Raw genomic sequence first — 16,960 nt, 5'->3', positions numbered from 1 at the left:
AAAGCTTGGAGTAACTTTGACTAATGACAAACTTTCAAATAACTCAGGGATAATAATATTTAACCTTACTGAAACTGTATTTAAGCATTTGGCATCCTGTAAAAACCTGACACCTTGTGGTGGTATGTTGCCAAAATCAGTTGTTTGTGAAAAGAACACTGCTGGTTTAGTTTCAAGTTTTGTTGTTGTCCAAACCTGCCATATATTAAACAGGTTTATTAAAACTAATAAGGGTAAAGTTCAGATCAGACCCGTAAAGTTGACTGAAAAGTGAAAAAAGAAGCGTCTGACCTCTTGAAAGTCAAACCAAACTTCACTGCTTCGGTTTTCAGCACCTTTTCATACTTTTGGATACAACTTGACCTCCAAAACGTCTGATCCCAGGGGTCTTTGGTTGTGCCAGCTGGCACCTGAGTCTGCATACCATGCAAACACAAGCAGGGATTTTTCTCAAGTAAGATGTAGTACTGTGCAAAAGTCTTGAAAATCCCCCACCCCCTATTTCTTCATATTTTGCTTCCAAAGACATAAACTTTCTTGTGTTGTTAATGTAGTCTTGAGGAAGAGAATAGAAGTTTTTTGGCTCTCAACTTTTGTTTTTTAAACCACACATGCAGATGATGACAGATGATCAGGCCGGTGATTAGTTATACTGGTGATGCTGAATGCTGAGTGGATGGAACAGACGAGAGGGGAAATGAGGTCGCTGCTGAGGTTGTTACATAAACAACCATTTTTTTATTTGTTTCTTACAGCCCGTAGCAGTACAAAACATTAGTTCCAATAGCTTTAATCTGTCACACCCACATGTCATATTGTCACATCATATCTTTAACTATTTATATCCTTTTACATTGCACATTATGCACATCCTGTCTAATTTACATATTTTATATGTTTCTATATAATTATACTTAAGTATACTTATACTTAATTTAATTATACATATTGTAAATGTGTGAAGTTGTAGTTTTAAACTGCCATCTAATTTACATTTTGCTTTTGTTCCTACTTTATTGCAGTAACATCTTATTCTATCACTGCATTTGTATTTATTTAAATTTAATATGAAGAACTGACAGGTAGCCCAAGCCTGTAGATGAAAAAAGACACGACATAAATAAAATGTCATTAGTGCAGCTTGTTCTTTTTTATTATTTTTATTTATCTGTTTATTCAAGATCAAAATATCAAAACTAGGCAGCTTGGCATTACTTCAAGGAAGCACTTTTTGTGCTCCTAACAAACTCATCACGTTGGATGGTTAAAGCCTTTGGAAAATAACACTGGCTTGGGTCCAGGTTTGTCCTGATGTACACACTCAGAGGGCTCAGTGGAGTCAGGAGTCAGTTAATAACTGCTGATAAGCCTGTGGAGTCAGCATCAGCACACACCACTATGGACCTATTAACCTCACACAAACTATAACCTGAGGTAGAAAAGCATGCATGCATGACATCATCTTAGACTTAGATCTTGTTTAAAGTTTGTGAGGTGGAGAGATACTAGGGTACTTAATGCTGATTGGACAAGATTTCAAATCTCACATCAACTCGTATGACAATTTCAACATTTGTGGATCGTGTTCGATTTAAAAAGGTTAAATGCTTAAGGATTGGATAAGTCCAATTTTCCTAGTACTGTACGTGTCAAGTATCTTAATCATTTACAGTGGTGTGTTGGAACTATCAACACTTAAACACATTTTAACAACTTACATTTATGTTTAATTATTTGGCAAATGTTGTTATCCAAAGTGACTTATAAAAAGTGCAAATAGCTGAGGGTGCAACAATGCAACACATTTTAATAAACTGGCGAAATAAAAAAAAAGAAATCGTGGGAGAGTGTTAAATTGACCTAATCTTAGATCATAAACTTGCACCCAGCAATGTTCTTGTATCTGATCATAGTGAGTCTTAGTATTAGGTAAATACAACATGAGACGAACAACAATATATAATATTAGGCATTCTTTATTTAACAAAAATGAAGCAAAAAAAAAAAAAACATTTGGGCAATATTAAGTACCCCCATGAATTAGCAGCAATAATTTAAGTAATTTTGTCCCATTCTTCTTTACAACATTACTTCACTTCATTGAGTTGGTTCTTTTTTTTTTCGGGGGGGGGATATTTACTTACAGTATACACACCTCTATTAAGGTCCCACCACAGCACTTCAGTTGTGTTGAGTTCTGGAATTTGATTAGGCCATTCCAAAACTTTGATTCTTTAATTTTTCAGCCATTCCAATGTAGATTTACTGGTGGAGGTGTTTCTGCTGAAATGCTGTGTGGTTTTTGCCAAACATGGCACTGGAAATTAAGGCCAAACAACTCCATCATCTGTCTGTAGGACATTGCTCCAGATGCTACAAATGCAAACCTCATATGCTTCCAAATTCTTTTAAGACAGAAGAAGCTTTCTCCTGGAAACACTTCCAAACAATTCAGACTCATTCAGTCTTCTTCTAATTGTGCTGCCAGAGACTTTAACATTTAACATTCCCAGGGTGTCTGTAGTCTCTGAAATGTAGCTCTTGTGTGTGTTTTTTTTTTCTTTTCATTTCTCGAAGCATTGCACGGTCTGACCTTGGAGTGAATATGCTAAGATGACTGACAACTGTCTTAAATGCTTTTCAGTTGTAAATAATTTTTCTTACTGGAAAAATAATGAACTCCAAATTGTTTGGAAATGGTTTTATTACCATCTCCAGACCATTGTGCTAACACACCTGAATACTCCAGACCAGCAAACTGCCAAAACTTGTGCTTTTATAAAGGTCTACACACCTGCGGATGATCAACTAATCAAGGGATAATTATTTCTAGGACCTGGCTGCAACTTACCCTCCTAAAAATCCTGTGGAAGCAGGAGGGGGTATTTACTTACTTACTAAATGGCCTGAGAATGCTTTACTGTTGGCATGACACAGGACTGATGGAACAGTGGTGCTTTCCTTTTCTTCTCTATACAGGCATTTTTCCGGATGCCCCAAACAATTAGATAGGGGATTCAACAAATAGATATTTGTGTAGTATGTTGTTGTTTTTTTGTTTTGTTTTTGGGCCTTATTTTGCTTTATAAATAAATAATATGTGTAAATAATACTACACACAAAGGAAGTTCTTTAGAACTTTTCTACAAGAACTGAGAAATTTGTCCCATAGCGGAAGATTCATTCTACTACAAAGGACGAGAAAAAGTAAGACCTTACATTTTGTTTGGTCTGAAACCTTTTCCAACAGGTTTTTTTTTTTTTTTAAATCGCACATGAAACATAGTTAAATGAAATCAAATTAAATGGAGCTAATGCTTGTTTAAAGTGCATTTGGGCCCAATATAATGTTCTAAAGAGAGCTTTTCTAGTCACTGCCTGTGCTGAAGGACTGAGGACAAATTGGCAGTAAGTATAAATGCATGCTGTGAATGATGAATACTTGAAAATATGTGATTCAAAGTTTAGACACTTACTGTGTTTAGTGATAATATTAAGTTTATTGGAGGATTTTTTTTATATATAGCATTCCAGCCTTTTTATAAAGCTACAAGGCAAAGCAAGAGTGCTCTGGGACTCTATCCACTGAAACTGCGCCTCAAGAAACATTTACAGAGCTTCTTGAAAATCTAATTTCTATTCACAGTTTGTATTTTATTCAATGTGTTGAATAGAAAGAGGTTTTAGAAGCAGTCTAATAAGCTTAGTTATGTCAACCTGAGTAAAAGAGATGGTGCCTTCAAAATAAAAACTTAAGAGCATTTTTCAGGCTGCAACTTAAATAAAACTTCAGGAACCTCAGAGAAGAAACATTACCTTAGAATAAACATTACATTTGGAATTTGTTAGGCACATTTTAACTTGAGCCACGTTTTTCCTACTTTCATTATGCCTATGTAGTCGAATATTTGGAAGGTCTTATTGGGAAAGCAATATCACAACTTTACATTTAAGTGTGACTGAAGTAGTCTAAAGTCAGATGTCGATGACTTGAAGTCATTATGGTTTTAAATTATTTGTTGGTGTAAATTAAATAGTGAGAAAGGTTTTTAAAAAATAAAAATAAAATGGAGCCCATACTTGGATGATGAGACTGGATAGTGTGTCAAAGATGCCTTTCAGTATTTTCAACTGTGTCATAAAAAAAATGGGGGGGAAATCAAAAAGTGCATTAGAAATTCATAATAATATTTATACAAAGTTTTTTTTGTTATAGGTATCCGCTGTTCAATTACAGTATGGAGGCCTGAGTGCAAAAAAGCTTTTGGGAAGTTGTAGTACTAAGCCATCATAAAGGCAGCATGGTGGCTTAGTGATTAGCACTGTCGCCTTGCACCTTAAGGTACTGGGTTCAATCCCCACCCTGGGTCTGTGTGCATGGAGTTTGAATGATTCATTAAACAAATATGTTTTCAGTCCATACTTAATAAGTCTGGGGCCTTGTAACATGAAAGCTCTACCCCTTTCTTAGTGCTGTGTCCTCACTATTCGACATATCAACAAATAGCCTGCACCCTTTGATCAAAGTAGGTGGTTGGATAATAAAAGACCAGCAGTGCGAGACCTCTCAGTGGTTTATAAATCAACTGTAGTTTTTAATGTGAAATTTAATTGCAGTGTTTAATTGGAGTGTAGTGTGCATACAATATGGGCTGATGTGGTCATAACTTCTGGTTCTACTGAGGACCCTGGAGCTTGTTTATGCATCCACTGGAACATCTAGACAAAACATCTAGACTTGCAATAATCCAACTTAGAAGTAAGCAAAAGCTTTGGATTCTGTAGTGACCTTATATTGCTTATTTTAGCCTTTTTTTCTGAGATAACAGATGTATTACCTATTATTTGCACAAAAACTCTTTTCTATCTTCACTGCTACTTTAACAAGCAATGGTAACTGTTTCTCATTTATCATCTGACAGACAAGCTACTTACACTACCTTAACTTATTTCTTCATTACCACAGTGTATCGCACTGCGCTTTTTTTTTTTTTGCATAGAACTTGAAAAGTTTTGCTGTTGTGTTAACTTGTGTTGTCTCAGCTAGTGAGCTAATTAGGTTCTGAGAAGCTAATTCTTTCTGAGAAGACTGAGAAAGGCCTAGCTTCCACCACCGATCCTGACCACCTTCTATAGAGGGACTATCGAGAGCATCCTGAGCGGCTGCATCACTGTCTGGTTTGGGAATTGTGCCATATCGGACCGCAAAACCCTACAGCGGATAGTAAGGACAGCGGAGAAAATCATCGGGGTCTCTCTCCCCTCTATTGAAGACATCTACACCACACGCTGCATCCGCAAAGCCACCAGCATTGTGGCTGATCGGACACACCCCTCTCACACACACTTCACACTCCTGCCATGTGAAAAAAGGTACCGAAGCATTCGGGCACACACATCCAGACTGTGAAACAGCTTTTTTCCACAAGCCATCCGTTTTCTTAACAAAAAGGGACTGGACTGATAAACACACACACACACATACACACACACAAACATTATCACTCAGCTTAACTCAACTACATCAAAACATTGAGTCTGGACTGACTAATCAACACAAGCGCAGACACACTGACCTACACCACCAAACTATCGTACACACAAATCTGTAAATGCTTCACTGTTTATCTCTTTCGCACAATATTCATTACTTTTTGCACTAATTCCTCAATTCTTGCTGCTGTGTTTACTACCTCAACACCATATTTTATGTTCTGATATGTCGTTGTCGCACTGTCACTTTGTTGTTGCTCGTTTGCACATTTGCACGTGCACTTTATGTTGTCTGTTGTCTGTAAAACCTGTAGATAGTCTTCCTTAGTTAGTTAGTTTTTGTTAATTTATGTTGTAATTTATGTTAGGTCTTTCTGTCATGTCTCCGCTAGCCAGCTAACTAGGCCTCTTGGTTAGCTAGTTTAGCTTCTCTGTTAATTTATGTTGTAAGTTTATGTTGTATGTAGCACCTTGGTCCTGGAGGAACGTTGTTTCGTTTCACTGTGTACTAACTGTATATGGTTGAAGTGACAGTACAGCCTACTTGAACATGAACTTTAAGGTGTTTTAGTTAGCTAGTTAGTTTTGCTAATTTATGTTGTTATTTTTATGTTGTATGTGGCACCCTGGTTCTGAAGGAACATTCTGTTGTTTTACTGTGTGCTAAATTGTATATGATTAAAATGACAATAAAAGCCTACTTGACTTGACTTGCTATCCCAGTACAGTAATATTATCTACATGAGCCTCAAATGAAAGACACATCAAGGTTTTTACTTTTTTTTTTTACTGCTGAAACTGATAAAACAGAAAGGCCATCCAGAGTGATTGTGTAATCAGTCATTTTACTTCTAGCTGTCTGTTCGTCCATCTCAAAAGTACTTCTGTCTTGTCAGAAATAGCTTCATGTGACTGCACAGTACTTGTGTGAGGACATCACATTTCTCCCAACTTCACTTAAGTCTGTATCACTGTACGATCCTCATATGAGAACTCATTATGCATGTTACTCTTCTGCAAAAGTTCTTCCATTTCAAAGACTCTATGTTAAGTAGACACAGTGTAATTGGGAGTTATGTGATGTCCTTACACAAGTACAGTGCTGTCACATGAAGCTATTTCTGATGAGACTAAGGTACTTGTAAGATAAACCATCATGTAGCTAGATGTACTGTAAAATATCTGATTACATGATCACACTTGGTGGCCTTTTTGTTTTATCAGGTGACCAGGTTTGAGATGAAATCTGCAAATTCCCCAAACGCTGAGGGTTTACATTCAGTAAATAATAATCATACATATTGCCTGGTAGATTTTTTTTTGTGTGTGCGCTACAGTACATATGTACATTAGTTTAAATAACTTCTAACACATTGAATGTGTGTCCAGGTTTTATGCGACATCTAAATAATCATTATAAATAACTCTTACACCTCCTCCTCTGCCAGTTAGACGAGCACTGATGTATATAACTGTATCCTGGGGGACTAGCATCATTTAATACTTCATACTCATTTAGTTTACCCATGCTTCTGTTAAACACGGTGTATTAAACGTCTGATTTTCATTAACAATAAGTGCTTTAGATGTAAGCGATCTTTATAATATTTAACAGTCCTAGCTCTATATAAAATACATACACAATCACATCACATAGCATTTAACAAGGTTTATTTTGAACACAAGCCAAAAAAGCATCTTTAAAAAAAAAAAACACCATCTGCTCAACCGCATACAGTACATGCAATACGCAATCTCAATATTTTAACAAATCCATAACACAATAACTACAGTAAACATGCCTACACACAGGTTTTAATGGCAAAGGATTTAATGTCAGTCAACTCCAGAATTATTGGCACTCGCATTTAAAATGTGCATGGTCAGGATGGTGATGGACCTGGAGCCCATCATGGGATTATTGACAGGATGCAAAGTGGGAATACAATCTTGAAGAGATGTCAGTCGATCCTTCTATCATTCATGCACAAACACACATACAAAGAGACACATCTAACATGCCTTGTCTTTAGTTTATTGACCTTGTCCTTGACCATTGCCTGTTTTTTTCATTTTGCACACATTTGCCTTTATACTGTACCGATTTATAATTCTATTTACAGGGAACGGTTGAGCTGCACAAGACAAGTAAGAAACAGAAAATATACAAACAGTTAAATATACCATTCAGCACAATCAGGAACACAATGAGGGTAAAAAAAGCTTTGTTTAACTCTAAACATGCTGAACTTACAGCCATGAAGGACACCAATCATTTTGGAGTCAAAAACATATAAGCATTAAATAGCTGACAAGTACAATACTGCAACAAATTCAGTCGATATGGTAAGACGACAAAGTTTGCATTAGCACAGAAATGGAGAATTGTGTTTAAAATGTTGCTGCAATATACAGTAGATGTGTACATTTTGTGTGTGCGCGTGTGTGTGTGTGCGTTTGCATTATCCCAGGCTCTTGTATCCTGTATATTACTTCAACTCTTCTGAGGCTGATGTCGGGGTTTCAGATTCTTCCTGACCCTCCTAAAATGAGAGGGACATACTGTACAAAATAATCCAGAATACCTTATTTTTCCCCATATATGCCCTCCGCGTAAAATTTTCAAAGGGCTTAAATCCTCTAAAGTTAATGCATTCTAATGTTAGACCATAATAATAACAAATAATTTCCTACAGTCATGTTGTGAGACATGAAGATAATACATTAAGACATATTTTTACCTAAAATGACTAAAAGAACATAAACAGACTGTACCATCATATGCATTAGTGGTCAAAAACATTCTACCATCTTTATATGCACTAAGTACCTGGGACTCGACTATAATAAAATTTTTTTTTTGTTGTTTGTTTGTTTGTTTTTTGCTATATGCTGGCCTTTACATGTGAATACAGACATGGAGAATTGTGTAATGATAGATTTTTTTTAACCTAAATACCAGCCCAACTTTACACACTTTATTTGTATCCTACATCTGCAGACTGTGTACAGCTTATTATCTTACCTATACCTCACATACAGTGGGATTCAAAAGTAATTAAAAATCAAAAATAAACATTTTTAAACGTATATTAAAATGTTTAATATGATAAGTATTTAATTCAAGATGCTTCTCTATTGAAACAAAAGTGAAACGTGAGATATTGAGGATTTTACCTCCTTTGCACGAAGGTTTTGCTTTTCCTCATGTTTTATCTCTTCTATTGAATTGTGTGTTTAGTACGAGAGGTGTTCAAGTCAAACCGGGATCTTTGATGAAATTTTCTCATAAATAAAAGCAAAAAACCGATTGACATTCACAGAGGACTTCTGGCACAGTACAGTGATGACACTCAGCTACAGTAAAACACGTGAACGGTAAAACCGTTGTAAAGAAGACAGTATGTCTACAAATGACAATCCCGGTCAAAGGGGCTAGAAGTTCACTGCAGTCATTCCTGTCAACATTTCTCGAGTGGTATGACTTATCCTTAAAAAGTCAATGACTCATTTGTCGCCAACTTGTGGATAAGAAGCAACTGTCTGTTGGAAAACACAATCATTCACCAACACCGCTTGCACATTACAGGAACTCGGCTGAGAGCTATCTCCACCTCATCCATACAGTCCTGACCTCGCTCTAACCCATTCCCACATGTTTGGGCCATTAAAGGAATCCTGGGAGGTCAGCGTTCCAGATGTGAAGCAGGTAGTGTGATCATGGCTCTGGTGTATAGAAAACTTATATCATCTTGATGGCATCCAAACACTAGTAAAACACTGGGATTAGTGCATTAGAGGAGCAGGGAATTATATAGAGCAATAAAGGGAGTTTTTATGCTTATAACTGTTGTTTTGCACAATCAAAAGTCACAGTGGATCACAAGGTTTTGTTTAAACTTTGACTTCCTGACAGCTCAAGTGTTTACTGTCATTACAGCAAAACTGGGGCATAACAAAAATGATCTCGTAAATATTCATGTAAATATCTTAAACATTCTACATTTTTTTCTTAAGTGAGTTATCTGTAATGAATTTTGTTGTAATAAATCAGAAAATGATAATTTAAAAAAAAAAAAGGAAGCAATTTCTCTAGACCTTTTGGCCCCACTGTGTGTTAGCATCTCTGTGTGTATAGAGTAAATGTCATGTAGCCAGTGCCGCTTTGTAAATACCACATAAATGTGCACTTTATAGCTCTGTGCGATTTCTTTTTTGAAGCAGACCTAATGTTTTATTTAGAAAGGTAGAAAGTGGAGGTGTTGTAGCTTTTTTCTGGTTTTGCTTGGAACAGGGATGGCACGTTTTGTTGGTCATTTTGCCGTATTGATCACAGTACTATTTTTTGGCAAGTAGCTTGTTTTTTTTATATAATGTATATATTTTTCAGTACAACCAGTACACTTTTCATTTTTTTATCTTTTCACTGGCATAACAAGCTGACTAGAATTAATTAGAAACATTTTAATATGTGCAGTAAATCCAAAAAAGGTAAAAACATATCTGTAACTTAACTGGTTTATTTAAGAAGTTAAACTTGGTTGACTAGACCACTTACGGTGATATTAATGCTGTAATGCACAACAGTTGTACCAGAGTTAACACAGTTGCCTCTTGAATGATTAACTTTTATATGAAGCCAATGGCCTGACTACACGTTACTGACGTAATGCCTAGTCTGTAAAAAAATAACAACTAATACGCGGAAGAGCATTTGGGGTTTTTAGACTTGCTGTGTTGCTGACTTGTCCTTAATTGAACTGTTCACCTCACCTTCACTTTTTCTAAATCTGATCCACCAGGAAGGGACTTCTGAGGAATATGGAAGGCCTGGAATTTAAACATAATAAGAGAAATATGTGATATGAGATATCAATAAATATTGAATTTTAGTTTGCATACTGCACATGAAACATAAGCCTGCTTATCATCTGAACCTGAAATGAACCTCGTAGCACTTAACCCAGTGGGATATTATAAAAAATAAATTATATCTGAACGAATAATTGTCTTCGGGTTCAACTTGTTGCTGCTTCAAGTAATGAACAAAACACACAGTTGTACAAAAACAACCCGAAGGTTGGTGTGATGAAGTGGAGTTAATGTTACCACTGCAATGTTGATTATTGTCCAACAAGCCTTACAGCACAGCAACACTAGTACATGACTGTTGTATATTGATTTTTAATTATATCTGTGCTGCTGTAATCTGTCTATCTGTCTATCTATCTATAGTATATAGGCAAAAGTATTTGGCCAAACCTGCAGTGGCATTGTATCCAAATACATCTACTTTAATATACGGTATAGTTGGTCTCGCTTTTGCGGTTACAACAGCTTCCACTCTTCTTTTAAGGCTGTCCAAAAGATTGTGGAGTGTTTCTGTGGGAATTCATGACCATTCATTCTGTAGAGTATTTATGAGGTCAGACACTGATGTTGGACAAAAAGCCCTGGCTCGCAGTCTCCGTTACAGTTCATCCCAGAGGTGCTTGATGGGGTTGAGGTCAGGGCTCTATGTTAGGGCCAGTCAAGTTAATCCACACTGAACTCATCAAATCATGTCTTTACAGTCCTTGCTTTGTGCGCTGGGTGTCTTGGTATGCTGAAGCATAATATTGCACTTAAATGGGGATAAGGGGCCTGATTAAAACACCTGAATTCAATAATTAACAGATTTGGCCAAATACAGTACTTTTGTCCATATAGTGTATGTATCTATAAGTAATCATCTTCTGATCAATCAAAATACAAAAATGTAGCGGTGCTGTAGTACATCATCAAGAACTGTGCTTTACTTACACTGAGAGTTTTGTGTATTCGATATTTGGCACATTTTACTGAGGCGAGTTCATTTTTCCTTTTCAGATACTGTATTTCTCGCATACTGCATGTCATTTTAGTGAATAATTTACAAAATTTTCTGTATAGAAAGCACAAGTTGCTGACCTGGCTATGCGATAAAAAGGCACAATATGCTGAGTGACCAGAACATGCATGCACAAAGTACAAAAGTATGCACAAACCTTTGTTAAATTATCTGTTTATAAATTTGAATCAAAGTTATCTACAGTTACTATATGTTTAATTTATCAGTGAGTGGACGGTTAGTCATGTTCCAGTCAAAAAATAAAATCTGAATTGATTGATTGCTAGAATAGAAACTACTCACCTTCTTGGCTTGTGGGATTTCTTCTGTAGACTTGGACCTGCTCTTCATCATGTGCTTCTGAGGTGATGTCGTCTAAGGCAATAAAAGGTTTACTATTTACAAAATCGTTCATGTTTTTATTTATTAAATTATATATAACAAAGCTATGTATATCTGTATAATAAAGCTGTCTGTAGAGGTGCTTTTGCTAATTTTACACCTCCTCCTCTTCCTTAAAAATGATACTATGTAAATAAATGAATAAAACTCACTCTTTTCCAGTTGAGGATGAACAATATCATGCTGAGAATTTTTTTTTATCTTCTATGGAATCTTCAATACCTGCTACAGGTTTAAGATGCTAGCTCTGTCTGTTATCTTTTACAAACTTCATCCCTTTTCCTCCATGGTGCATGATGGTCATGTTAAATTATACGAAGGGCGTTCAAGTCGAAACAGGAGTTGTGATGAAATATCTTGTGGATGAAGGGGGAACATTTATGGATATTTCAAAAGACTTCAAGCAAGGATAAAAACATGTTAAATAAGGCTAGACGTCTGTGAATGACAATCCCGGTTGAGGTGGCTTGTAGCCCACTGCAGTCATTTCCATCAACATTCAGCAAGTGGACCACCTTATTTTTGAAAATCAATGTATAACTTGTTCCCAACTTGTGGAAAAGACGCATCTATCCGTGGGAAGTGTACACACAATCATTCACCAACACCACCTGCACATTATAGGAACTCGGCTGGGAGTTATTGCCAGAACTCCCAGAGATCTTCTTGTTCCAAGCTATTTCAGACATTACAGGAGTTCCAGTTGATTGCATCAAATCAGTTTCTGACCTTGTTTGTCTGATTGTTGAGACAATACATTAACCTACAGGAGGACTCCTACAAGGGGATTGACATGCACAGACACACCGAAGAAAAAGGTACTGTTACTGTTTCGCAAGGTAAAATATAAAACCTCCCTTAAATACATCTGATTATTTAACTTTATTATCTCCCTGCACCTTTTGAGTTCACTATAAAATTCTAGTTTTATTCGGTTGAGATAAGAAAACACCCAATTTACTACATTGATTCTTATAGTTATTAGCCTAGTTTAATTGAATGTGTTTAATCCAACATGTAAGTCTTTAAATAATATCTGTGAAACGTTTTCCCTCCTTCCAGGCTGCAAAACGGTTTGATAACCTTTAAGTTTTTACTGTAGAAAGATGATTCTCTTTATCCATGACCTATGAGTAAGTAGTTTTTGATAAAGACTTCAAAGCACTTCTTTAATGTATTCTGGATAAGCATCTGCCATGTAATGCATTGATAATATGGTATGTATCCTCAAATGTCAACAGGAAGAGAAACCGGCTCATGTTTCAGCCTTAGACCCCTTAAAGAGACAGTTCAGGTTTTTTTCACGTCTGTCTGATAACAAAATTAAGGTGCATATACAGTAAGTACATTACAATAGATCTGGGTGATCAGGTAGTTCCTGCTCTGCACACCGTCTGCACCTCTGGAACACAAATACAATGGAAATAATACTACAAATTTCATAACCCTCATTCAAAAGTGCAAAAACGCATTTCGAAGCTCCGCTGAGACTCATATGAAGCTTCTGAAATCCCACTGTGCTAAATCATGGTATCTTGCCAAGTTATGGTGTATTAGGGACAAATTTAACTGCATTTTATTATTGCCATAGAAATAGCCATATGGCTAGGTCTGATTAATTCTGATGCTTGGTTTAATCTTCAGCAGATCAGCTTGCCCATGTCTACATGTCTACATGTGCTGAGTTGCTGCTATGTGATTAACTAGCAGTTATACCTTATCAAGTGACCACTGAATGTACAGTATATGCACCTCAATTATAATTTAAGACAGACTTGAAATAACCTGAAATATGCATTTAAATCATAGAATTTGTACAATACAATTTTAATTATTAATTGAATCTTTTTTTTTTTCTTAATTGTCATTGTCATTTAATTGATGACACTATGACTTACAGGGTAACTACACATTAAAAATTGGTTTGCACTGATGGCATCACCAGTTTTCTCAAACACTCAGGGATGGAACGTATAGTCTTTTGAGGAAAGTCATTTTGGATATTGCTGAGAACTTACTAAATCTGTGCCTCCAATGTACAAGGCTTTGTCCTGTACACCTTCTTCTTTGGATGGGAAAAAAAAAACACATGGACTGATGATCTGCCATTCATGAGGTCTCTGTCGTCCCGGACAACATCTTGGAAAATGCTGGTCTAACCAGGCACGCACAGTAAGAGCAAAATGGGGTGGTGCACCAGTGATGCTACAAGTTCTATAGCCATTATATATTTTAAATAGTGCCTAGTTAATTTTCACACACTCTGTATTATCATGGAAAATGTTACTGTAGGTTCTGCTTTCTACATTATTTTGAGAACTATGCCTCAAATGTAACCAAGCCTATTGTGTGACAAATGAACCTTGAGGTCATATTAACCACACTTTCTATAATTCACTATAAGTCACACATCACAGCACTCCAATGTTCATATGGTACTGTTGGATCATAAACGCTGTTGACTCATTTGTTTGCCTTTAATCAGCCGAAAATAATAGGCCTTGGATAGGCAGATATTTTTTTTACATACAGTACTATATATGGTTCGAATCCAAATCACTTTTCCTACCTTCTGCTCCATAATGGATAAGTGGTTGCAGGGTGCAGTAGGACCCTGGACTGTGCAGGAGTGTGCTGGCAGGAGAAGATACACACTTTATCTTTATCACTTGCTCGCAGCCTGCCAGTGTGAGAAAGCAAAAACACATTAACAAAAATTTAATGCAATAAGAACGCATTAATGTCACAATGTCAGGACATGCAATCCATCACCACAAGAGGTCACCTGCTCTTTTGAGTCCCTTTTATCCATTTAGACATGACAGATGAAAATGAATAACGGAATACTGTATATATACTGTGTGTACAGTAAATAGGCCGACTGCTACTTAAGGAGTAAACTGTACAAATAAGCAACATACTGTAGGTGTCAATGTATGCATGATTATGATTATGAGTATGAGCATTGATCTACCAGAGGGGACAAAGGGTAATAATAGAGACCAGGTCACCAGTCACCATGGAAACACAAGAGAGTGACTCCAATTATTACTTTCACACAAGTCGTAGCGTTCGCCCGAGGACAAGTTTCTACAAGAGAAAGTAATCTCAGTAACACATTCACCCTTGTAGATAATGTCAAAATAATTATGAACCTCAACATCATTATACAATCATTTAATCTCAATGACTCATTCATTTATCATCAGTAGCTCCTATTCCGTGTAGGGTCGTGTGTGGCCTCGGGCCTAGCCTGGGACACAAGGCGGGGTACACCCTGAAGGCAATCAACAGGCTTACACACCCTTCAGACTACTATACTAGTACTGTAAGTACTGTCTGAGTTACTCGTTATCATTTTATGTTTGGTCTAATGGGTTTTCTATAATATAAAGTTATACTATAACCTCACCAGTGTTGTTTGACCTTTGGTTGTATTTTTTCTCCTTAAAAAAAAAAAAAACTCACCGTTGATCCCAGAACCATGAAACTAGGGATGAGAACATTAAAATCCTAGTGACTGAGCTCAGACACAGCCCTGTATTTGGTGCCCTAGTTTTACTCGTCGCTACTCCTACCACACCCCTAGCAACCTTCTCCAGCCCCAAGCTAGTCAGCCATATTCCTACTCTACTGTATTTGGTGTTGTGTCTATTTTTTCCCCAATCACCGTCTTAGATCTTTGATATTCCTTTATCCTTGTGTACATCAAAAAAGGAGGAGACATCATAAGGTAGTGTATATAGATCATGTTAAACATGTGGTATTAGATATGTGGCACTTTGCAAGGTCTTAAAAGATTTGTCAAATGTATCATAGGAGTTACACACTCAAGCAGTTTTGACATCATGATATCATCCTCGACATGTTCAGACGGCGATCCTTACACAGGATTTATACAGGTGTGCATATACAATCTGACAATTCTCTTATTTTATGGTATATTGCCATAAAAGTCAATACAGTCAGAACAAATACCCGATTTCTCAGGACATTCCAAATGCCTTATACTTTACAACATTCTTATTGGTACGATATTGAAATAATAATGAACTTAAATATTTAAGTAATTAAATGCTTATAATTGTGGGGTTATTTAAGTGCATGTATAGTACCAAAGCCTACAGTCTATCCATCAGTACAGGGGGTGTTGGTAATTTGCAGCCCCTCAGGCTCCTAGTCTACTGATTATTTTTCATTCCACCCATGCATTTTCATGCATAAAGAACACACATATTGAAAAACCGCTTTGAAACCTAATAGAAATTCTACTGCGAATACGGTTGAGGTGTTACCTGCCTGCTGAGAATGAATGGACCTGCACTGTGTTACATTGAAATCTGAAGGACATCAACACCACTCGAGCACCCAGAGTCATACGTGTCTTGTTCTATACCCACCCACCCATGTTCACACACACACACACACACACACACGCACACACACAGCCTATCTGCTTGCCCTTCATTGGTCTCGAAAGCAGCGCTGCATACAAATGCTCAAATCAACACATATGACTCTCTCTCTCTCACACACAGGTTATCTTGCAGGCACACATTAATAAGGGAGGGACACACCAGAAGGGGGGAAAAAAAACACCGACCACACAGACTGCACTTTTAAGACATTTAATCATTCTATCATTCTATGTCGCACAAATGCTCCCAGTAAATAATTCAAATAAATACGTACTATGATAAAAAGGCAAACAGATGATTCTTACCGTGTTCTTCTCCACCTTTGACGGAGAGGATGTGCTGCCAGATGATGATAATTCTGTGTCTCTAGTGATACGCCTTTCCTCTCTCCATCCCTCCCTTTCTCAGCGCCTCTCTTACACCACACCACGCTCTCTGTCCATTCATAATTTCACAGACATGCATGACAAGTGCACACACCCACCAGTTGAGACAGACAGGGATGTTGACGGTGAATGTTAGTGTGAATGCGTGTGTGAGGAGGGGGGAGGGGGGGGGGGTGTATAAGGGGTAGAAAAAAGAAAGTAATTTTCCTTCCACCAAAATAATTTTATCTATCTATCCATCCATCTATCAACCAACACACACAATCATTTAATCTCAATGACCCAGTCATTCATTATTGATTTTTCTTTTTATATATATATTCATTCAGACATAATATATGTAATATTTCTCTTAGTGTTTTTATATATTTTTTTGTTTTATATATATATAT

The 16,960-nt window shown here is 36.7% G+C and overlaps 1 long non-coding RNA gene across 1 annotated transcript; it reads right to left on the bottom strand.

Annotated features, from left to right (window-relative positions):
* Positions 1-7,179: 7,179 nt before the first annotated feature.
* On the bottom strand, positions 7,180-16,681 carry LOC128511896 (uncharacterized). Its single transcript, XR_008356221.1, has 5 exons — positions 16,488-16,681; positions 14,334-14,444; positions 11,666-11,737; positions 10,267-10,323; positions 7,180-8,036 (listed from the first exon to the last, which is right to left on the bottom strand). It is a non-coding gene; the product is annotated as an uncharacterized LOC128511896 (long non-coding RNA).
* Positions 16,682-16,960: the final 279 nt, after the last annotated feature.

This window comes from Clarias gariepinus, chromosome 2 (genome assembly GCF_024256425.1).
Source record: "Clarias gariepinus isolate MV-2021 ecotype Netherlands chromosome 2, CGAR_prim_01v2, whole genome shotgun sequence".
NCBI lineage: Eukaryota > Metazoa > Chordata > Actinopteri > Siluriformes > Clariidae > Clarias > Clarias gariepinus.
This window is presented reverse-complemented; position numbering and strand designations above follow the sequence as displayed.